Here is a 23,993-nt window from a genome sequence, read left to right on the forward strand (position 1 = left end):
TTAAGTTACACTCCTCAGTGTAACTTAATGAAAGTAGCTTGTACATGATGCATAATACTATATAAGCTCATATTTATTTGTTCAACTTCCTGGTAGAGTTGAAATCCTGGCAATAAAAGGTGAAGGAACGGACAGCATTGTTAATGTGAAAGATTGGGACCAATGTTTTTTTCCCTCCACTGCTATAGGCTTTGAACCCAAGCTTCCTGCTTTCACACAGGTAGATTCAAGGGGAATATTCTACAAGGAAATAATTCAAAAACAAACATTGGTTAGGCTACATTGGAGTACTGTGCTCACTTTTCGCTTCCATATTTCAAAATGGATGTTGAATCACTGGAGAACATACAAAAAAAAATGATTATACCAGGCCTGAAGGGGTACAACTATAAGGAAAGATTGAGTAGGTTGAGATTCTTTTCTCTAGACCTGATAGTAAGGTAAGGAAATTGGCCATAGTCTATAAAGGCCCAAAAACATCTTTCCATTAGAGCGAGACAATTGGTTATATAGCTTGAAGGACACCACTCCACAAATATGGGGCAAGGCAAGGAGGCAGGCCTCCACAGCTGGTACGGGTATTAAACCCATGCCATTGGTGTCATTCTGCATCATTCTCTAAGCCGTCTAGCCAACAAAGCTAACCGACAAACCACCCCACCCTTCCTAACAGACCTGATGGGAGGTTTTCAAAAGTATGAAGCGGTTTGAATCTGCAGCACAAGTTCACTAGAATGATACCAGGACTAAAAGGCTTCAATTTATGAGGATGGGTTACATAGATGAGGCTTGTATTCCCTTTAATATAGCAGATTAATGGATGATCTATTTGAGTTGGTGGGATAGGTGGTGATGTTATAGTTCACTCAGGGAGTCTTAAGTTGTGGTGGCAACATGTACTTTTACATGCATGTTGCAGTCTGGGGCTATGGATAGTAATGGTCGAAGCTTCAATGTTTGTTCCACCCACATGGCTGACCAGGAAACTCTCCCCTTCTTGCTGCCTGCCATTGGCGTGTATTGGAAGGATTTGCAGGTTGATATTTCAACCTGTTTGGCTGTGTTACAAATGCACCTTCCTTGGCCATCTGGGACTTAAACCCAGAGCTTCTGGCTCAGAGGTAGGGACGCTACCCACTCCGCCACAAATCTCCTGATTAGGTAGCTGGAGAGAAACTATTCCCTATGGTGGGGGGGGGGGAAATCCATAATAATGAGTCATAACCTTAAAATTAGAGTTGGGCTGTTCAGGGTTGCTGTCATACAAAAGGTAGTGGAAATCTGGAATCCTTTTTTCCCTCCCAAAAATGTTGCTGAGGCAGGGAGTTGATTGAAAATTCCAAAACTGCAATTGATAGATTCTTGTTGAGCAAGGATTACAGAACTAAGTCGTGGAGATGGAGTTGAGATTTGGATTAGCCATGACCCAAATGAATGATGGAACAGACTCGAGGGGCTGAATCAGTTGTTCTTGTTTCTGTACGGTAGTTGAAGAATCTTCTGCTAGTGGGGAAGTCCAAAACTCGGCCATTGCTATAATAGTCACAAATGAATTCGGGAAAAAGTTCTTTCACAGGGGAGAGGCAAGGACATGGAACTCACTGCAACATGGAGTAGTTGAGATGCATAATCCAGATGTACTTAAGGGGAAGTGAGGTTAAGTATGAGGGAGAGATATAGACAGTCATATGCACGAGTAGGCCATTCAGCCACTTGAGCCTATGTTCTGCTGATGGGGTGAGATGAAGAAGGTGGAAGGAGGCCTGTAAGGAGCACGAACACTTGTTGTGCAAAGTGGCCTGTTTCTGTGCTTTAAAATTATGTGCTTGTCAGGGGCACCAGTTTCTGCACACATGGTGAAGTTTGCACAAATTTTCCAGTTGTACAGAACCATAAAACACTGCAGCACAGAAAACAGGCCATTCGGCCCTTCTAGTCTGTGCCGAAATATTATTCTGCTAGTCCCATTGACCTGCACCTAGTCCATAACCCTCCAGACCTCTCCCATCCATGTATCTATCTAATTTATTCTTAAAACTTAAGAGTGAGCCCGCATTTACCACGTCAGATGGTAGCTCGTTCCACACTCTCACCACTCTCTGAGTGAAGAAGTTCCCCCTAAACCTTTCCCCTTTCACCCTAAAGCCATGTCCTCTCGTGTTTATTTCTTCTAATCTAAGAGGAAAGAGCCTACTCGCATTTACCCTGTCTATACCCCTCATAATTTTGTAAACTTCTATCATATCTCCCCTCATTCTTCTACGCTCCAAGGAATAAAGTCTTTACCTGTTTAATCTTTCCCTGTAACTCAACTCCTGAAGACCCGGCAACATCCTAATAAATCTTCTCTGCACTCTCTCAATCTTAGTTTGAAATTTGTTTTCGTTCTGACTCTTGATCAATCCCAGCACGTCGGAACAGTATTATCCATGAAACAGATCCTAGGTGGAATTCTTTGAAGTTCAGACCATGATAGAGCAACTCTGCCAGCCATTAAGGCTTCCCTCGTAGCAGGAAAATGATTGCTTGCTGGTCTCTTCACCATGAGGGGTCTGTATGCACTAGGCTAATTTGCACAGGCTACTTAGACTCAAGATTGTTTTTTTTAATTCGTTCACAGGATGTGGGCTTCGCTGGCTGGGCCAGCATTTATTGCCCATCCCTAGTTGCCTGTGAGAAGGTGGGGGTGAGCTGCCTTGTTGAACCACTGCAGTCCATGTGGTGTGGGTACACCCACAGTGCTGTTAGGGAGTTCTAGGATTTTGACCCAGTGACAGTGATGGAACGGCGATATATTTCCAAGTCAGGATAGTGGGTGGCTTGGAGGGGAACTTCCAGGTGGTGGTGCCCCATATGTCTGCTGGTCCCAATCTAGATGGTAGTGATCATGGGTTTGCTTCAGCCGCTTGCATTTCTAAAGCACCTTTAACATAGTAAAATATCCTGAGGCACTTCTCAAGAACACAGAGTCACTATAGAAGATTCAGACAGATGATTAAAAGCTTGGCCAAAGCGGTAGGTTTTGCGGAATGTCTTAAAGGTTGAAATGAGGAGAGCTTTAGGAATGGATTCCCAGAATTTGGGGCCGAGGCACCTGAAAGCAGAGCTGCCAATGGTGAAGCAAAGAAAATTGGCAACATACTATAATCCAGAATTGGAGGAATGCAAAGATCTCAGTGTGTTGTAAGGCTGGAGATGATTGCAGAGATGGGGATGGTTGAGTTACTCCTTGGCCGCTCAGTATGTCTGTAATGCAGTGGAGTTGTGTATAGATACCACTCTGTGTTCAGTGCTTGTGTCTTTACCCATGCTGAAGGCCAGTTGTATTCTGACTGGGAACAGCTAAATGACCCTACACTAGGGATCAAAGCTGGAGTCATTCTGCTCTGTATTAGATGCGAAGGCGATGCCTTTGCTTGCTGCCTTTATTTAAGCTGAATGTGATTTACTGACTTCTCTGTATTAGGATTTGTCTGGTTAAAATTACACAGTTCCATTCATGGTTTCACATTAAGCAGAGAATACCTGTTTGTAATTCAAGGGTGCTAGCACAGTTGTCCGAGTAATTATTCAGAAAGGACAAAGGATTCTTTTATGCCTGCATAATATTTTGGTATGTGTGCTGATTTGAATTTGTGTAAAAATACCAGCAGTATAAGTTTGAAGTAGGGAGATCCTGCACAAATGAGCAGTGGAACTGTACAATCTGTCAGCATTTTAAATGGATGTATCAAGTACAATCTTAAAACTGCATTGTTTTTAAGATTGCTTTTAAACTCTCAAGTTTAGTGTCCGATCCCGGGTGAAGTGGACTGAGATTGAGTCATTGCTACAGTTAGAATTATAGAATATTATAGCACAGGCGGAGGCCATTCGGCCTGTCATGTCTTTGCTGACCCTTTGAAATGCCCTCTGAACAAGGGCAATTAGGGATGGGGCAATACACATTCCAATGAATAAAAAAAACTCTAACCAATGTCATTTAAAAACGATCATTATCACATTGCTGTTTGTGGGAGCTTGCTGTGCACAAAGTGGCTATAGTACAATAGTACAAGAAGTATTTCATTGGCTGTGAAAGGTGTTATATAAATGTAAATTTCATTTTTGATCATACAATGCAGTTGAATTAATGCCCTAATGCAATTAATGATGGGTAATAAATACTGCTGTACCAGTGTTGGCTACCTTCCAAAGAACCCTTACTAGTTTCATACTGGAGTTGCTTTATAACTTTAAAACTAGCCCAGTTGGTAGTACACTCAGCTCAGAGACAAAGTCTCAAGAGAGTTGGAGCCCTACTCCCAAGAAACAAAAAAAGTAATTATTGCATTTATAAAGCACCTTTCGCAACCACCAGATGTCCCACGGTCCTTTACAGCCTTTGAAATACTTTTGAAGTATAGTCACTTGTAATGCAGGAAATGTAGCAGGGTCAATTTGTGCACTGCAAGCTTCTAAAAACAGCAATGAGATAAATAGCAGAGAATCTATTTTTGTTTTACGATTTGACTGTGTAATAAAGATTGGCCAGGACACTGGGGATAAGTCCCATGTCCTCTTCAAAATAGTGCCATTGGAATTATCTTTTACATCCACATGAGGGCAGACCAGGACCCGGTTTAACATCTTATCTGAAAGAAGGCACCTCCAACAGTGTGGCACTTCCTCAGTACTGCACTGAGAGTGTCAACCTTGATACTTGTGCTGAAGACCTGGAGTGGGACTTGAACCTACAACCTTGCGACTCATAGATGACAGTGCTACCCACTGAACCACAGCCAACACTGTTGACAGTGTAATCTGGATGGATAGTTCCACTCATTGTCTAGGGAGTGCTACGCTGCCAAAGGTGCTGTCCTGAAGGTGAGATGTTAAATCAAAGCTTCATGGGATTAACATATTTGGTAACAGAATTAAATTTCTCCCACAACCAGCAACTTGGCAGGTGATAAACTTTTACATTTATACTGTACTGTAGTTTGAAAAGTTCACTGATAAGTATAAATGGCACTGGATTGCTCAGACAAATAGTCTGTGCATAGCCGTGTTTTTATGGGTTATATTTGTACCATAAATATTACCTCATAGCCTTGAATAGAAATGTGATTTCACCACATCCCTTTTGAATAGGTTAATTGGATTTAATCAGAATGCCAGTTTCCTAATAGCAGCTCCTTTTACGTAAATAATGCCTGGATTTGTCTGTCATTAATCTTTCCATTCAGGGGAAAAAGAAACAGCCTGGCAGTGGAGAGCTAAATGAGCTGGTAATAGTGTGGGAATTTACTGGGCTTTAAGCATCAGCTTGGACAATAGAATGGTGATGGATGTAACTGGATAATGTGGTATATCCTGTCTTATAAATTACAGTTTCCATTTAATAGGTGGGTTTCATGTGCCAATTTTCTAATGCCTTAAGGGAATGAAAGTTTTAACTGTGTGGTGAAGGTATAATGCGCAAATGAAAATATAAACCTATTAACCATGTCTGCAATTACTTAGCCCTGAGAGGGTGTAGAAAGGAGCAAGGATTTTTCCTAGGGGGATCAAAAGCATTAAAGAATGAAGAAAGGTTAAGGAATGTGCATTGTTTTCTATGCAAAAGTGGTGTTTTAATTGAAGTATTCAGTATTACAAAGGAAAATGATGAACAATGTTAACAAGTACAATTACCATGGTGCACATGTTTTAAAACAGTACAAGGAACATTGGTGGCCATTTTTCACATGAAGGATACTGGTGCTATTCATGAGATGGATGGTATGAATTGGTTCCTGGGAGAAGTTGGTGTATTTGTAGAAATAAATAAATAAATACTGTAAGGGATTTTTCTGTGGGTGAGAGTTGAATCTAATGGCTGTTTCCTGCCTCTCTTGTGCATGGTAAGCTGTACATGGTATTTTCTAATTCAATATCTGTGCAAAGGTTTTTAACTCTTCGGAATATTTCTGGTATTTTTCTTATTCAGGCAGTCTTCAAATTGAAATGTAGAAAGCTTTCCCATTCTGAAAATTTAGCAGTGTCATCAATAAAACTGACACTTAAGTTTACATTCTTTGTGCTTTCCTCTTTCCTGGAAGGATTGTAGAACTCTTCCCTCCAGAGGATGTTTTACTACCAGAAATGTGCTGTATAACAGCAACTTAGATTTATATGGCACCTTTTAATGTAACGAGATGTCCCAAGGCACTTCACAGGAGCGTTATAAAACAGGATGTGACACCGAGCAACACAAGGAGATATCAGGTCAGATGATCAATAGTTTGGTTAAAGAGGTAGGTCTTAAGGAGTGTCTTGGAGAGAGAGAGAGAGAGAGAGGGAGATGGAGAGGTTTAAGGAGTGAATTCCAGAGCTTGGAGCATAGGCAACTGAAAGCACAGCCACCAATGGAGCAATTGTAAGCAAGGGGCCTGAATTGAAGGAGCACAGATATCTCTTGAGGTTGTGGGGCTGGAAAATATTAGAGGTAAGGAGGGGGAAGGCCATGAAGGCATTTGAAAACAAGGATAAGAATTTTAAGGTCAAGAAAGACATTGCATTGATCGGCAGCCAAAGTAGGTTAACCAAAACATAAACGATAAGGGAACGGGACTTGATGTGAGTTGAGACGCGGGCAACAGAATTTCGGATGTCAAGTTTATGGAGGGTAGAATGTTTGAGACTTGCCAAGAATGCATTGGAATAGTCGGGTCTAGAAGGCATGCATGAAGTTTTCAGCAGCCGATGAGCTGAGACAGGGGCAAAGTCAGGTGATGTTACGGATTTGAAAATAAGTGGTCCTAGTGATGGCCCAAATATGAGATTGGAAGCACATCTCGGGGTCAAATATGACAGACTGATTTACTCTCAGACTGTTGCCAGATAGAGGGATGGAGTCAGGTGCAAGCTGTTGAGCTGAATCTGCTGGGATTAGATTTGGACTCTTGGCATCTTTGAAAGAGCTGTCCAATTAATCCTGCTCCTCTATTTTTCTCCATAATTCCATAGACTTTTTCCCTTCAAGTATTTATTCAATTTCCTGTTGAAAGTTACTATTGAGTTTATTCCACAATCCTTTCTGGCAGCAAGTTCCAGATCACAGCTACTTGCTATATTTAAAAAATACCTCTGGTTCTTTCGTCAACTACCTCAAATCTGTGTCCTCTGGTTACTGATCCCTCTGCCACTGGAAACCGTTTCTCCTTATTTACTCTATCAGACTCAGGCATGATTTAGAACACCTATTAAATCAGCCCTTACCCTTCTCTGCACACTGGGGGTTTCCATTGCGTGGTCTAGTTTAAACTTGATTGCAAATCTGATAAGGGATTTAATAATGCACTAAGAAAAAAGCAAAAAACTGCGGATGCTGGAAATCCAAAACAAAAACAAAAATACCTGGAAAAACTCAGCAGGTCTGGCAGCATCTGCAGAGAGGAACACAGTTAACGTTTCGAATCCGAATGACCCTTCAACAGAACTAAGTAAAAATAGAAGAGAGGTGAAATATAAGCTGGTTTGGGGGGGCGGGAGGGACAAGTAGAGCTGGATAGAGGGCCAGTGATAGTTGGAGATAAGCAAAAGATGTCACAGACAAAAGGACAAAGAGGTGTTGAAGGTTATCATATTATCTATGAAATGTGCTAATTAAGGGTAGAAAGCAGGACAAGCAAGGTATATCCATTACAAGCCTACCGACTCCCTCGACTACAGCTCCTCCCACCCCGCTTCCTGTCAGGACTCCATCCCATTCTCTCAGTTCCTTCGCCTCCGTCGAATCTGTTTTGATGATGCCACTTTCAAAAATAGTTCCTCTGACATGTCTTCCTTCTTCCTTAACCGAGGTTTTCCACCCATGGTGGTTGACAGGGCCCTAAACCGTGTCCAGCCCATCTCCTGCTCATCCGCCCTCACTTCTTCTCCCTCCGAGAAACATGATAGGGTCCCCCTTCTCCTTACTTATCACCCCACCAGCCTCCACATTCAAAGGATCATCCTCCACCATTTCCGCCAACTCCAGCATGATGCCACCACCAACACATCTTCCCTTCACCACCCCCCCCCCGGCAGCATTCCGTAGGGATCGTTCCCTCCAGGACACCCTGGTCCACTCCTCCATCACCTCCTACACCTCAACCCCCTCCCACTTCACCTTCCCATGCAACCGCAGAAGGTTCAACACCTGCCCCTTTACTTCCCTTCTCCTCACCGTCCAAGGGCCCAAACACTCCTTTCTAGTGAAGCAGCATTTCACTTGCACTTCCCTCAATTTAGTATACTGCATTCGCTGCTCCCAATGTGGTTTCCTCTACATTGGAGAGACCAAACGCAAACTGGGTGACCGCTTTGCAGAACACCTTCGGTCTGTCCGCAAGCATTACCCAGACCTCCCTGTCACTTGCCATTTCAACACTCCACCCTGCTCTCATGCCCGCATGTCCGTCCTTGGCTTGCTGCATTGTTCCAGTGAAGCTCAACGCAAACTGGAGGAACAGCACCTCATCTTCCAACTAGGCACTTTACAGCCTAGTTCAACATGTTGAGTTCAACAGTTTTAGTTCATGAACTCTCTCCTCCATCCCCACCCCTTTTCCGATCCCCCCCCCCATTTTTTTTTCCAATAATTTATATAGATTTTTCTTTTTCCACCTATTTCCATTATTTTAGAATGTATTTCCATCCGTTGTTTTATCTCTACCTTTTAGCCTTTTTCAATTCCTTCATCCCACCGCCACTATGGCTATCTGTACCTTGCTTGACAAAAACAAAAATAGCTGGAAAAACTCAGCAGGTCTGGCAGCATCTGCGGAGAGGAATACAGTTAACGTTTCGAGTCCGAATGACCTTCAACAGAACTAAGGAAAAATAGAAGAGAGGTGAAATATAAGCTGGTTTAAGGGGGGGGTTTGGGACAAGTAGAGCTGGATAGAGGGCCAGTGATAGTTGGAGATAGCCAAAAGATGTCATAGACAAAAGGACAAAGAGGTGTTGAAGGTGGTGATATTACCTAAGGAATGTGCTAATTAAGGGTAGAAAGCAGGACAAGCAAGGTACAGATAGCCCTTGTGGGGGTGGAGTGGGGTGAAGGAATCGAAAAACAATGGATGGAAATACATTTAAAAATAATGGAAATAGGTGGGAAAAGAAAAATCTATATAAATTATTGGAAAAAAAGGGGGGATCGGAAAGGGGGTGGGGATGGAGGAGAGAGTTCATGATCTAAAATTGTTGAACTCAATATTTAGTTCAGAAGGCTGTAAAGTGCCTAGTCGGAAGATGAGGTGCTGTTCCTCCAGTTTGCGTTGAGCTTCACTGGAACAATGCAGCAGGCCAAGGACGGACGTTTATTAATGCACAGTAGCCGAGGGATTATGGAATTAAGCTAGCAGAGCCTGATAATGAATTCCAAGCACACCATGGCAAAATATGAAGTTGAAGAGAAGAGGTCTAATAACTTATGACGTGTCACCACAAAAGCTGTCAAATTATCATAAACACCCACTGGTTTACTTTGTCAAGAAAGAAACCAGCCTCCCCTACCCAGTCTTGGTCCATGTGAATCATTACCATAACCAAGTGGTTGTATCCTATAGCACTTGAGAAAGAGTGATATATCCCATGGCTGCTCAATGGATCAAGTCAGAGTGCAATGTGATAAGCAGCACTTTTCCCGAAGGCAGCTACAGCAACCCTAATATCATCCAGGACTTCAATTGATCGGTGCCTGTGTACCAGTGTGCTGTGACTTCAGTGTGTATGATGTGTTACAGCGATTCACCAACCCTATTTCAATATCACCACCCTCTCCTGTGAAACTCTGCTGTCAAAGAGAACAAGAACAGCAAGAGTATGGGAACATCATCAACTTCTGAATGGCCACTTCCTTCACTGGGTCTATAATCCTACAATTCCCTATCTGTAGGAGCACCATCAGCTCATGGACAGCAGCAGTTCAAGGCAAAGGTCCACCACCCCTAGGTGCAACTAGTGATGCTTGCCTGAAACACAGAAGGAGGCCATTTGACCCATCGTGCCTGTGTTGGGAACAAACATCCTGAGAATTTTTGTTTAAATGAATTGCTATTGTCCACACACCTTGTATAAAATGCATCCAACTAAATTGCCTGATTTTAAAATCCTCATCAGAATAATTTCTCATGGATCTTTTAAGGTTTATTCTCTAAGCCGGTCATGCAGTTTAGGTTAATAAGTATATGATATGAGCTGTTCTCTCATCTTCTAGAACTGTACTAATGGGGTTTAAGTCTATTTAAAGGCATGTAAAACTGCTGAACTCTGTATTTTCTGATCTATAAAGGCATGCAGCTATTGGGATTGCTGTTTCATTATTAATCTGCACACCTATTTACTTAGGTAAAGACAAAAAACTTGGACACAGCCTCAGAGGCAATCAACATTCCTCTTAATTTTCAGATACGTGTGAACAAGCCCTGGGAGTTCTGGTTTAGGATTTATTCACCAATGAAGCAACAGTGCCCAGAGCAGCCTTTTCCAAGGTTCCAGGGTTGCATGGGAAAAAGCATTGAGCAGGAAACACAAAGTGTAATTAAAACTGAGCTTTCTGTGTGTGTGGACCTATGAGCTACTTATCAACATGCAAAAGCACTAAATTTGGATGTGTTTTTTGTTTTGGCCAGTAAAAGATACAATAATGATCTTTGATACAATTGATACATCGAGAAATTTGTATTTATGTAACAGCTAATTGGGTACTTTTTGAAATGTCACTGTTGCAATGTTGAAAAAACAGCAGTCAATCTGCACACAGGAAGATCCCACAAACAGCAATGAGATAATTAGCAGAAAATCTGTGTTAATGATGACGGTTGAGGGAGAAATATTGGCCAGGAAGTTACAACATGGAAACGAGCCATGTTGGCATTTACCCTCTACTCCAGCAAGTAGTCCTGATGTTGATCCTGTAAAATAATCAAATTAAGGTCAGTACATTATATCCCACTTAATTTCAAGCAATTAGAAAAACAAATGGTACATTAGCTTCTATTACAAAGAGATTGGAATTGAAGAGTGAAATAAAGAGTCACAATTTGATTATTTTACAGGTTCAACATGAGATTTACTCCTCACCAACTGATGAATGCAGGTATTTATCTGAGGGGGCTTTAGCAAAAGGTGTGTGTACAGTGAAGCTCACCTTTCCAAAATACTCATGTATGATAGCGACCTGCTCTCGTGAAGGTATTCTTTCTCCTGGCCACAAACCCTCACTGGTTTGGCCCTAAATCTTGCTCAATGAACCCTTTCTGTTTTAAAACGACAGCTTGCATTTATATAGCACCCAGAACACTGAAAAATTTCCCAGGCACTTCCCAGGAGCATTATTAAACAATATTTGATTAACATTCAATTGGGGGTAGGTAAAGAAAAACAACCTTCTTTGTCGAGGGAACCTGGAATGAAGGATTGCTCACCATAGAGTAGGGAAGGTTTAAAGGAGATTTAATCGAGGTGTTCAAAATGATGAGGAGGTTTTGGTAGAGGGAATAAGGAGAAATTGTTTCCAATGTCAGGAGAGTCAGTGACCAGAGGACTCAGATTCAAGGTAATTAGAAAAAGAACCAGAGGGGAGAGAATTTTTTTTAAGCAGAAAGTTGTGATCTGGAATATGCTGCCAGAAAGGGCGGTGGAAGCTGATTCAATAATAATTTTCAAAAGGGAATTGGATAACTACATAAAAAGGGAACATTTGCAGTGCTGCGTGGAAAGAGCTGGGTTGTCGTACTAATTGGATAGCTCTTTCAAAGAGCCAGCACAGGCACAATGGTAAGTTTCTATGTTCGTGAAATAACAACCGGATCATTCAGAAGTGAAATCAGGAAGCCTATTTTTCACACTCAGATTTGTGGAAATCTGGAACTCTCTCGTCCCAAAAGGCTGTGGGCACTGGTGGTCAACTCGAACTTTCAAGATTGAGATGGGTGGATTTTGGTAGGGTAAGTGGCGTGGAGTAAAGGCGGGTCAATGGAATGGGGGTGCAGATTAGGCAGGATAATAGAATGTTGGAGCAGGCTTGAGGGGCTGAATGGCCTCCTGTTCCTTGCACTGTGTACCAAGGGAAATTGAAACCAGGAAGGAAAACAAGTCAGACACCAAAAGCTTAATTAGTTTCTGGGATTTTACCCCAGCTGAGGAAAGGAACCAAATTGTTCCACACCCAACCCTGTAGGGTTGTGTTCAACCTGAAATTTGTGTTTGGTGTAGGTGTGACGCTCAACATTGGCAATAGAGCTGTTGCAACTTTAAAAGCATTTATTATGTATTTGGGGGAAGTGGCTTTATTGCATATCAAAGAAAAACAATGTTGAAAAGAAAGAGAAGGCTTGCATTTATATGGAGCTTCTGTGGTCTCAGGATGTTCCACTCCAATGAAGTACTTTTGAGGTTTGGTCATGTTTGTAATGCAGGAAACTATTCTAGGAATACCTGTACTGATAGTATTGAACATGTAGATGGGTGACTTATGCAGTAGCAGTAGTTACGTCATTATTTTTCTCTGATGCTGTTAATCTATTCTGCAACGGACTTTGACTAGTCCTCTCTGTCCTTTCTCCTGGAAGAGAAAACAAAATAAAGCAGCAATGGTGTGGAAAACAGTACCAATTTCTTAAGGTTTACCCCTCCCTCCCACTGGAGATTAATGATGATTAATTCTTTAAAGGTGTTGAGTTTACAGTGAATCAGATGAGCCTCTCCGAACTGATCCTAACATACAGAACCAAAGACGAAGTTGGGATTGGCTCATTAATAAAAATTAGATTGCGGAGCATCTGCAGAATCATGTTATTTGAAGGATTGGTTCAGAGTCTCATGAGAAGAGCAATTATTTGAATAAGTGTTTTTCCTGTTCTGCAGCACATCATTATGACGCATGAAAAATGTTGGCAAAAGAGTAAGGAACTGAATGAAATGTTCCATATGTTAATCTGCTGCTAGGTTTGTCCAGATTCACCTAATTTTCAGCTTCTCAAAGCAGTGAATTCAATGTAAAAACAGAATTACCTGGAAAAACTCAGCAGGTCTGGCGGCATCGGTGGAGAAGAAAAGAGTTGACGTTTCGAGTCCTCATGACCCTTCAACAGAACTTGAGTTCGAGTCCAAGAAAGAGTTGAAATATAAGCTGGTTTAAGGTGTGTGTGTGGTGGGGGGGTGGGGAGGGAGAGAGAGAGAGAGAGCAAAAACCTCTCTCTCTCTCTCTCCCCCCCCACACACCTTAAACCAGCTTATATTTCAACTCTTTCTTGGACTCGAACTCAAGTTCTGTCGAAGGGTCATGAGGACTCAAAACGTCAACTCTTTTCTTCTCCACCGATGCTGCCAGACCTGCTGAGTTTTTCCAGGTAATTCTGTTTTTGTTTTGAATTTCCAGCATCTGCAGTTTTTTTGTTTTTGTCTCAGTGAATTCAATGTGCAACACTTAGAAACCTGCTTGTGTTGGAACATAGGAAACGCCAGACAGAAATCAGCCAAAGTCCATGTCATTCACCTTCCACCATCCTGGAGTTATTGACCAATCATGGTGATCAATTTCCATCAATGGCCAGGATTTTCCGGCCCTGTCGTGGGTGGGACCCACCGCGGCTGAGGCAGTGCCCCGGCCAGAAGTCCATTGACTTGCGGTGGGACTGGAAGATCCCTGTGGCGGGCGAGTACTGAAAATCCCACAGTATGAGTCTATAAAAGACCCAGACATGAGGTGAGGAAAACCCCCAGTGGTGGAGATTTTGGGAACCATAGGTTGAAAGTTAGTTGTTCTTCTCATGCACACTGCACTCACCACACATCCATGTCTCATATTACTCATATAATGGATCCCACAGTGTTATTTTGTTGAAGAAATCTCTCCGGCTTGTGTATGAATGAATCAATACTAACTGCTTTCATGTTCTTTTCAGGATCTCTGTTCCATAGATTGACCACTCAATCATTGAAATATTGTTTCTGCAGATTAACTTTGAAGTAGAAACACAAAATGCTGGAAACACTTAACAGGTCAAGCAACATCTATGGAGAGAGAAAAAGAGTTAAAGCTTCCAGTCAATGACCTTCCATCAGAGGTGTTAGTTTTGAACTTCCCTCCCAGACTGTGGTCTTTATCCTCTGGTTAAACTCGTTATGGTCAACATTATCCAGTCCCTTCATAATCCTAAAAACAGCAATGGTAGCATCATTATAATCTTAAAAACAGCAATAACATCAGCATGCAACCTTCGCTTCTCAAATGAGAACGTCTAATTTGTATATTAGTTTGCCATAACCCATAGATTCATAGAGGTCTACAGCACAGAAAAAGGCCCTTTGGCCCATCAAGTCTGCAACGGTCAAACAAGTACCTAACTATTCTAATCCCACTTTTCAGCACTAGACCTATAGCCCTGTATGCCATGGCATCGCAAGTGCACATCCAAAAACTTCTTAGGTGTTATGAGGGTTTCTGCCTCTACCACCCTTTCAGGCAGTGAGTTCCAGATTCCCACCACCCTCTGGGTGAAAAAATTCCCCCTCATGTCCCCTCTAAACCTCCTGCCCCTTACCTTAAATCTATGGCCCCTGGTTATTGATCCCTCCACCAAGGGGAAAAGTTTCTTCCCTGTCTACCCTATCTATGCCCCTCATAATTTTATACACCTCAATCATGTCCCCCCTCAATCTCCTCTGCTCCAAGGAAAATAACCCCAGTCTATCCAATCTCTCCTCATAACTAAAACTCTCCAGCCCAGGCAACATCCTGGTAAATCTCCTCTGCACTCTCTCTAGTGCAATCACATCCTTCCTATAATGCGGATTCCGGAACTGCACACATTACTCCAGCTGTGGCCTAACCAGTGTTTTATACAGTTCCAGCATAATCTCCCTGCTCTTATATTCTATACCGTGGCTAATAAAGGCAAGTATCCCATATACCTTCTTAACCACCTTATCTACCTGTCCTGCCACCTTAAGGGACCGGTGGACATGTACACCAAGGTCCCTCTGATCCTTGGTACTTCCCAGGGTGCTGCCATTCATCGTGTATTCCCGTGCCTGGTTTGTCCTGCCCAAGTGCATCACCACACACTTATCTGGATTAAATTCCATTTGCCACTAATCAACTCATCTGACCAGCCTATCTATATCCTCCTGTAATCTAAGGCTATCCTCCTCACTATTTACCACCCCACCAATTTTCGTGTCATCCACGAATTTACTGATCAACCCTCCTACATTCAAGTCTAAATCGTTTATATATACCACAAACAGCAAGGCACCCAACACTGATCCCTGTGGAGCCCCACTGGACACAGGCATCCACTCACAAAAACACCCCTCGACCATCACCCTCTGCTTCCTGCCACTCAGCCAATTCTGGATCCAATTTGCCAAATTGTCTTGGATCTCATGGGTTCTTTCCTTCATTATCAGTCTCCTATGCGGGACCTTACCTTGCTGAAGTTCAAGTAGACTATGCATTGCCCTCATCTACATACCTGGTCACCTCTTCAAAAAATTCATTCAAATTGGTCAGACATGACCTCCCCTTAACAAAACCATGTTGACTGTCCTTGATTAATCGCTGCCTTTCCAAGTGTAGATTAATTCTGTCCCTCAGAATTGCTTCCAATAGTTTCCCCACCACCGAGGCTAGACTGACTGGCCTGTAGTTCCCTGGTTTATCCCTTCCTCCCTTCTTGAATAACGGTACCACATTGGCTGTTGTCCAGTCCTCTGGAACCTCTCCTGTGGCCAGAGAGATATTGAAAATTATCACCAGTGCCCCTGCTATCTCCTCTGTTGCCTCCCTCAACAGCCTGGGATCCAATCCCTCCATCCCCTCAATAATCCTATCCTATCAGCAGTATAATATTGGCACATATAGTACACCTGTAACTATCGGTCACACCTAGTGCCACATTCAAATTGCTGTCACAACAATGGTCATTTAAATAGCACATTTCCATGTTGTAAAACACCCTTAGAAGTGTTATCAAAGCAGTTTTGAGTCCCAAAAAAGAGTCATGTTATGCTTGAAGCGTTAACTCTATTTCCCTGTCCACAAATGCTGCTAGATCTGCCGAGTTTTTTAATCACTTTCTGTTTTTATTTCATTTCCACCATCTGCAGTTTTTTGCTTTTATGTCACAAAAACCACATTTGACAGCAAGCCAAGTAAAGAGATATTAGGATAGGGGATCAAACACTTGGTCAAAAAGCTAGGTTTGAGGGACTACCTTAAGGAAGAAAGATCGAGATGGAGAGCTTTAGGGAAAGAATTCCAAAGTTTAGGCCAATGCAGTTGAAGGCATGACTGTGAGTGGTGGAGCCAGGGAAATCAGGGGTGTAGCAGAGGTCAGAATTGGAGCGATGCAGAATGCCAGAGGAGATTACGGAGATACCGTAGGGGGAAGCAAGAATAATGTATAAGCACTCCTTCATACAAAGGAAATCTGAGTGCCAGCCTAGATTATGCGCTCAAGTCTTTGGCAATTAAACCCACAACCTTCCTGATTCAGAGGCAAGAGACAAGAGGAAGTTGACAGCCAACTCCCTCAGATCCACACCCCAGGCTGAAGAATCAAACCCACTGCAAGTGCTGGAGACCATTGGCTGTTCAGCCCCGAAAATCATTTCCTCCAGTACTTTGCTCAATGTTCAGAAAATGGGGGAGGTTTCTGGCAACGAGTATTCCTGTTGCAACATAAAATCTGTGTAGGTTTGCTTGTTTGGTTCACTATTCATCCATCTATCACAGACTATGCATCAGGTGACTCTTTCACTAGAACTGCTCTTACATTTTATTTATGTTCCTTCCTTTATCTTTCCTTTCTTCCCTGTCCTCTCTTTCTCCCCTTCCATCTTTCGGATGATTTGTTAAACCAAGACCCCATCTGCTCGCACCGGTGGTTGTAAAAGATCCCACAGTCATTATTTTGAAACAGAGCAGGGGAGTTTTTGCCTGGTCTCCTGGCCAATAATTACCACACAGGCAATGTAAATAAGAAACTGAGTATCTGGTCCTGATCACATGACTGTGGGAGCTTGCTCTGCATAATTGGCTGATGTGTTTTTTATATTACAGCAGTGATTGTCCTACAAAAGTACTTCAATGGTGTGACGTGCTTTAGGGCATCTTGAAACTGTGAAAGTCATTATAGAAATGCAAGTCTTTAACCTTGTTAAGAAATGATTAGACTTGACTGGGAAGAAAAGGCCCCAGTTGTGTTTATGTGAGATTCTATAACGTTATGATCATTCTTACCTAGACAATCGTTTACTATGAAGTCATTAGTTAATCCTGCCCTTGTTTTCCTCTTTCTTCCATCGTCACTTTCCCCTCTCCCTTCGTCCTTGTTTTATTCTCTCTGCAACTCCTCATGCTCTGTTTCCCCTTTGCTCTCAGTTTTCACTCTCTCCCATTTCCTTCTCTCCACAATGATGTTTTCCTTCCTCCTTTCTCCCTCTTCCCATTTGATTTTCCCTCTGCCCTCTTTGGTTTTCCTTCTCCGCTCCTCGATTTCCCCTCTGCATCCTTCCATTTTCCCTCCCTACCTTCAGTTTCCCACCTCCCCTCCCCGCCTCAGTATCAATTCTCACCCGTTCAGTTTTCCCTCTCCCACTTGTTTTCCCCCTCCCTCCTCGGTTTCCACTTTCCTCCTCAGTTCTCCCCCTCCCCCCTTGCTTTCCCATTCTCCCCTACACCTGCCCCCACCACTTTCCACAGTTTCCCTGCTCATGGGTGGTCCCTGATTCTTGCAACTTTCACATAGAAACATAGAAAATAGGAGCAGGACTGGGTCATTTGACCATTTGAGCCTGCTCCGCCATTCAATATGATCATGGCTGATCCTCTATCTCAACGCCATACTCCCACTCTCTCCCCACACCCCTTAATGCCTTTAGAATCTAGAAATCTATTTATTTCCTTCTTAAATGTATTCAGTGATTTGGCCTCCACAGCCTTTTGTGGTAAAGAATTCCACAGGTTCACCACCCTCTGAGTGAAGAAGTTTCTCCTCATCTAAGTTCTAAATAGTCTACCCCATCATCCCTGCATCCTGTCTGCCCAGCCCTTTCAGAATTTTATACGTTTCAGTGAGATCCCCTCTCATTCTTCTAAACTCCAGTGAATACAGGCCTAGTCGGCCCAATCTCTCCTCAAACGACAATCCTGCCATCCCAGAAATCAGTCTGGTGAACCTTCGCTGTGTTCCCTCTATGGCAAGTATATCCTTTCTTAGGTAAGGAGACCAAAACTGCACACAATACTCCAGGTGAGGTCTCACCAAGTCCCTGTACAGCTGCAGTAAGACATCCTTGCTCCAGTACTCAAGTCCTTTCGAAATGAAGGCCAACATACCATTTGCCTTCTTAGCTGCTTGCTGTACCTGCATGCTTGCTTTCAGCGACTGGTGTACAAGGACATTCAGGTCGCTTTGTACATCAGCATTTCCCGATCTATCACCATTTAAATAATACTCTGCCATTCTGTTTTCCAACCGAAGTGGATAACTTCACACTTACTCACGTTATACTGCATCTGCACTGTGTTTGCCCACTCACTCAACTTGTCTAAACCGCCCTGAAGCCTTTTAACACCCTCCTCACCACTCAAATTCCCACCTAGATTTGTGTTGTCAGCAAACTTGGAAATAATACATTTGGTTCCTTCGTCCAAATCATTGATATATATTGTGAACACCCATTTATTCCTACTCTCTGTTTCCTGCCTGCTAACCAATTCTCAATCCGTGCCAATACATTACCTCCAATCCCATGTGCTTTAATTTTATACACTAACCTCTTATGTGGGGCTATATCAAAAGCTTCCTGAAAATCCAAATACACCACATCCACTGGTTCTCCCTTATCTGTTCTGCTAGTTATGTCCTAAATAAACTCCAGTAGGTTTGTTAATCATGATTTCCCTTTCATAAATCCACAGTGACTTTCTCTCATCCTTTTATAATAGGTTCTAGCATTTTCCATACCACTGATGTTAGGCTAACCGATCTGTAATTCCCTGTTTTCTCCCTCCTTTTTTAAAACAGCGGGGTTACCATTTGTCGTCCTCCAATCTGCCGGGACTGTTCCAGAATCTACAGAATTTACGGAAGATGACAACCAACACATCTGCTATTTCCATATTTCACAAATGAGCCGCTGGCACCAAACCATCACCAAAGAAATGCTCAACAAAAGCCTTAAAGGGTAAAAACATTAACATTAACAGCACCACCACATCACAGGGTCAGAACATCACATAGTGAAATCTCTAGTTGTATACATATAACCCTCGTGCTGCCAGTGTGCTAACTCTGACAGCTGAGATTCACTGTTTAAAGGATTAATAAAACTTGGCTGCACTAGTGTGAATAAAACACCTGAATGGAAGACTTAAAGTTTGCTGCAGGAAAAAAAAATGGTGCAGCTCTTGCAAAACCATTTTGTGTGTTTGATTTGCAAAACAAATCCAGTGAGTAAATACAAGTGACAGCTTCCTGGTGGGGTTAATGTGCTCCTGGCGCATCAGAAAGTTCAACTTTCTAATTTTGCTTCTTGAGAAACTCACACAAGATTGAGATCAAACCCCTCCCCTTTCCCAGCTGGGCCATTTCACTGGCTGGAATGACTCAGCCTCCAAGCTAATTTAACCAGTGAAGATGAAGCACCAACCTCTCCTGTAATTTTCCGTCTCGCGTTTCGGATTGGCTGTACTGTTGCCAAGTGGGAGGTCCGAAGTGTTGATTGGCCAAACTCTCCAGTTCGGCTTTTTCTTTTGTTGGGCTTTAAGGTTGAGCCCGGAAGAACGAGCCAAAGTTGTATTGTGAAGCTGTAAAGGCGAGAGGGAACTCCAAACTAAGGCGCTGCTTCTCCCTAAAGCAATCTTCATGTCCATGTTGACTTGACTCCTCAGGTCACAGCATTGGGTTGAGGGTGAGGTTGGGTGTGGGGTTGGGGATTGTGTGCCAGTCACTGAGGGTATTGGAGGGGCACCTACTGGAGCTAAACTTGCATCAAAGAGGAAGTTCCAAGCCAAAGCAGCCGAAGTGAGGATCCCACTCGAGGAAGGAGCAGCCAACTTTAGGAAGACCCAGCAGGTCAGTGTGGTTCTGGTCAGCTGGGGACGGCGGGGAGCTGAATCTAGGATTTAACCTCTCCGTATTGACTTGGATCTCCCCGAAGAGCCAAGAGCCGCTCCAGATATTACACTGCAGGTAAATGCAGTCCGTGAAGCAGAGGTGACTGCAAGCGGGAAGTTCCGTTTCTGATAACGATCCGGTTGTGTTACTACAAGTACATTATACAGACCTGGACAAGCCCAATGCCGAGGGGAGATCCAGCAAATATTCAGCAGGTCTGACAGCATCTGTGGAAGGGTCCATGCCCAACGCAGAGTGTTTCCAGTATGTGCAGTATTGTTTGCTTTGTATCCCCTTCTTTTGCATCTTGGTTTAGCAGAATGCAACTTGTGGAGACTCTCATGTAATTTAAACCATCTCCCGATATCTCTGGTACTTGGGGTCTCTAATGTGACCAGCCAGCTCTGTGTGAAACATTCATACACAGCTGTGTGAACCCTGTAACTGGGCTGTGAATGAAGAGCACAACATCCGGTTCCTATCGCCTTACCTAAGGACTTATTCTTGCATCCCAATCTTTAACTTTGCCTTTAAAGGCTAACATACAGGAAAAATATTTGCATTTAATCTGTTTACCATGAGAACCGCCGCCACCAGAGGCGAGATTCTCATCACTGAGGCACATGTTTTCATGGGTTTAACTAAAAGTTGTGAGCCTGATTCGAGTGTATTAATACCATGCAATTCCTCATATGTCTACAACAGACTGGAACTGATACCATGATCAGTTATTTCCCCTCCCACAAACCACTGTAACAGACTGGAACTGATACCATGATCAGTTATTACCCCACCCCTCTCCCACAAACCTCTGTAAAGTCACAGCTTTTATCAAAAATTGTAGTTTATACTTGGGTTTTCTCTAGTCCCTGTTTGAAACATTGGGCTGGGTCACATTCAGGTTATGAGAGAGTTTGGGATTGTAGCTCTTTAAAGCTTACCTCTTTGATCAAGCTCTTTACTGACTTGTCTTAGTGACTCCTCATGTGGTTCAAAGTCAGTTCTTGCCTGACTTTTGCTTCTGTAGGTTGCCTTATGATTTCTTGTGTTCTGGGTGCTGTATAAATGTAGGTTGTTGTACAGTAGTAACTGTACAAGGGAAGATAGGTCAACATTTTGGCTCAGAATTCAAACACATGAGAGATGTCCTCTTAATCATACCTTTTACTGACTGTCCTGTGTGCTTCCAGAATTTTCTTCAAAAAAATTCAAATTTCTGGCATTCATAATAACAGGTGGGGGCTATTCAGCCTCTTGAGCCTGTACCCCAATTCAATTAAGTCATGTTCAGTCAGTATATTAACTTTGTCCACCTGTCTCTGCTCTATAACTTCCAATGAAGAGTCATTCAGACCCGAAACGTTAACTCTGTTTCTCCCTCCACAGATGCTGCCAGACCTGCTGAGTTTTTCCATAATTTTCTGTTTTTATTTCACTAAAACAGATTATCCAGTCACTATCGCATTGTGTGTGTGGGATCTTGTTATGCACAAATTGGCTGCTGCCAATCCTAGATTACAGCAGTGACTGCACTTCAAAAATTCTCCATTAGCTGCAATGTGCTTTCTGACATCTTGAAGTTATGAAAGGTGCTATATGAATGCCCCCCCCCCCCCCCCCCCCCTCATTTGATGAATTAGTGTCCTTCCATGTTGAACACCATTTGGAGATGCACTGAGGGTGGCAAGGGCACAGCGTGTACTCTAGGTGGGGTCTTCAATGTCCATCACCAAGAGTGGCTCGGAGGCACCACCACAGACCGACAGTATCAGTAGGAGTGACCACCGCATGGTCCTTGTGGAGACAGAGTCCTGTCTTTACACTGAGGATACTCTTCCGTTGTGTTGAGTGGCAATACCACCATGCTAAATAGGATAGACTTCAAACAGATCTAGCAACTCAAGGCTGGGTATCCATGAGGTGCTGTGGGCTGTCAGCAGCAGCAGCAGAATTGTACTCAATCACAATCCGTAATCTCATGGCCCAGCATATCTGGTGAAGCTATAACACTGGACCACTTGCATGCCAAACAGCATAAGCAGCAAGTGATAGACAGAGGTAAGAAATTCCACAACCTACGGATCAGATCTAAGCTCTGCAGTCCTGCCACATCCAGTCGTGAATGGTGGTGGACAATTAAACAACCCCCTGGAGGAGGAGGCTCCACAAATATCCCCTCCTCAATGATAGAGGAGCCCATAACATCAGTGCTAAAGATAAGGCTGAAGCATTTGCTACAATCTTCAGCCAGAAGTGCCTCCTCTGGAGGTCCCCAGCATCACAGATGCCAGTCTTCAGCCAATTCAATTCACTCCACGTGATATCAAGAAAAGGCTGAAGGCACTGGATACAGCAAAGGCTATGGGTCCTGACAATATTCCGGCAATAGTGCTGAAGACTTGTGCTCCAGAACTTGCTGCACCCCTAGCCAAGCTGTTCCAGTACAGCTACAATACTGGCATCTACCTGGCTATGTGGACTATTGCCCAGGATTGTCCTGTACACAAAAAGCAGGGCAAATCCAACCTGGCCAAAAACTACCCCATCAGTCTACTCTCAATCATCAAAGTAATGGAAGGGGGTCATCAACAGTGCTATCCAGCAACACTTGCTTATCAATAACCTGCTCACTGACACTCAGTTTGGGTTCCACCAGGGCCACTCAGCTCCTGACCTCATTACAGCCTCGGTTCAAACATGAACAAAAGAACTGAACTCCCAAGGTGAGTGACTGACCTGACGTCAAGGCAGCATTTGACCGAGTGTGGCATTGAGGAGTCCTAGCAAATCCTGGAGTCAATAAAAGTCAGGGGGAAAACTCTGCTGGCTGGAGTCATAGCACAAAGGAAGATGGTTGTGGTTGTTGAAGGTCAATCATCTGCATTCCAGGACATCACTGCAGGGGTTCCTCAGGGTTGTGTCCTCGGCCCAACCATCTTCAGCTGCTTCATCAATGACCTTCCTTCCATCATAAGGTCAGAAGTGGAGATTTTGCTGTTTGCTGATGAATGATGTTCCGCATCATTCGTGACTCCTCAGATACTGAAGCAGCCCATATCGAAATGCAGCAAGACCTGGACAACATCCAGGTTTGGGTTGACAAGTGGCAAGTAACATTCATGCCACGCAAGTGCCTGGAAATGACCATCTCCATGCAGGTCAGAGGCTAGGTATCCTATGGCGAATAACTCACCACCTGACTCCTCAAAGCCTGTACATCATCTACAAGGCACAAGCCAGGAGTGTGATAGAATACATTCCACTTGTCTGGATGAATGCAACGACACTCAGGAATCTTGATACCATGACAAAGCAGCCCACTTGATTGGTACCCCTTCCACAAACATTCACGCCCTCCACCACCGATGCACAGTAGCAGCAGTGTGTACCATCTACAAGATGCACTGCAGGAATTCACCAAGGCTCCTTAGAAAGCACCTTCCAAGCCCACAACCACTACCGTCTAGAAGGACCAGGGCAGCAAACAGATGGAACACCACCACCTGGAAGCTCCTCTCCAAGTCACTCACTATCCTGACTTGGAAATATATCGCCATTCTTTCACTGTTGCTGGGTAAAAATCCAGGAACTCCCTCCCTAACAGCACTGTGGGTGTACCTACACCACAGGGACTGCAGCGATTCAAGAAGGCAGCTCACCACTACCTTCTCAAGGGCAACTAGGGGTGGGCAATAAATGCTGGCCCAGCCAGCAAAGCCTACATCCCATGAATGAATTTTTTTTAAAAGTCCTTCCTTGCCCCCAGCGAAGTGAGCAGCAACGTTTTTACAGAGGAATGACAGAGAACAAAATAACTACGCGTCGGAGAGCTTTTTCTCCCAATTGCTCACTGTG

General features: G+C 43.4%; 1 protein-coding gene and 1 long non-coding RNA gene across 5 annotated transcripts in view; one reads left to right on the forward strand and one right to left on the reverse strand.

Annotated features, from left to right (window-relative positions):
- Nucleotides 1-2,757: 2,757 nt before the first annotated feature.
- The window catches only part of LOC121293204 (serine/threonine-protein kinase 38-like), a 113,246-nt gene continuing 92,010 nt past the window's right edge, over nucleotides 2,758-23,993 (forward strand). For 2 of the 4 annotated variants that reach the window (XM_041216019.1, XM_041216022.1), the window contains exon 1: nucleotides 19,819-20,096. The gene's annotated coding sequence lies outside the window, so the exon portion shown is untranslated. Of the gene's footprint in view, nucleotides 4,867-19,046; nucleotides 19,207-19,818; nucleotides 20,214-23,993 lie in introns of those variants that run through there. The other 2 variants (XM_041216021.1, XM_041216020.1) reach the window with 2 other exon arrangements.
- On the reverse strand, nucleotides 10,835-14,110 carry LOC121293205. The gene is made up of 3 exons (XR_005946461.1): nucleotides 14,067-14,110; nucleotides 12,448-12,574; nucleotides 10,835-10,922 (listed from the first exon to the last, which is right to left on the reverse strand). It is a non-coding gene; the product is annotated as an uncharacterized LOC121293205 (long non-coding RNA).

The sequence above is a fragment of the Carcharodon carcharias genome, chromosome 21 (assembly GCF_017639515.1).
Source record: "Carcharodon carcharias isolate sCarCar2 chromosome 21, sCarCar2.pri, whole genome shotgun sequence".
Lineage (NCBI taxonomy): Eukaryota > Metazoa > Chordata > Chondrichthyes > Lamniformes > Lamnidae > Carcharodon > Carcharodon carcharias.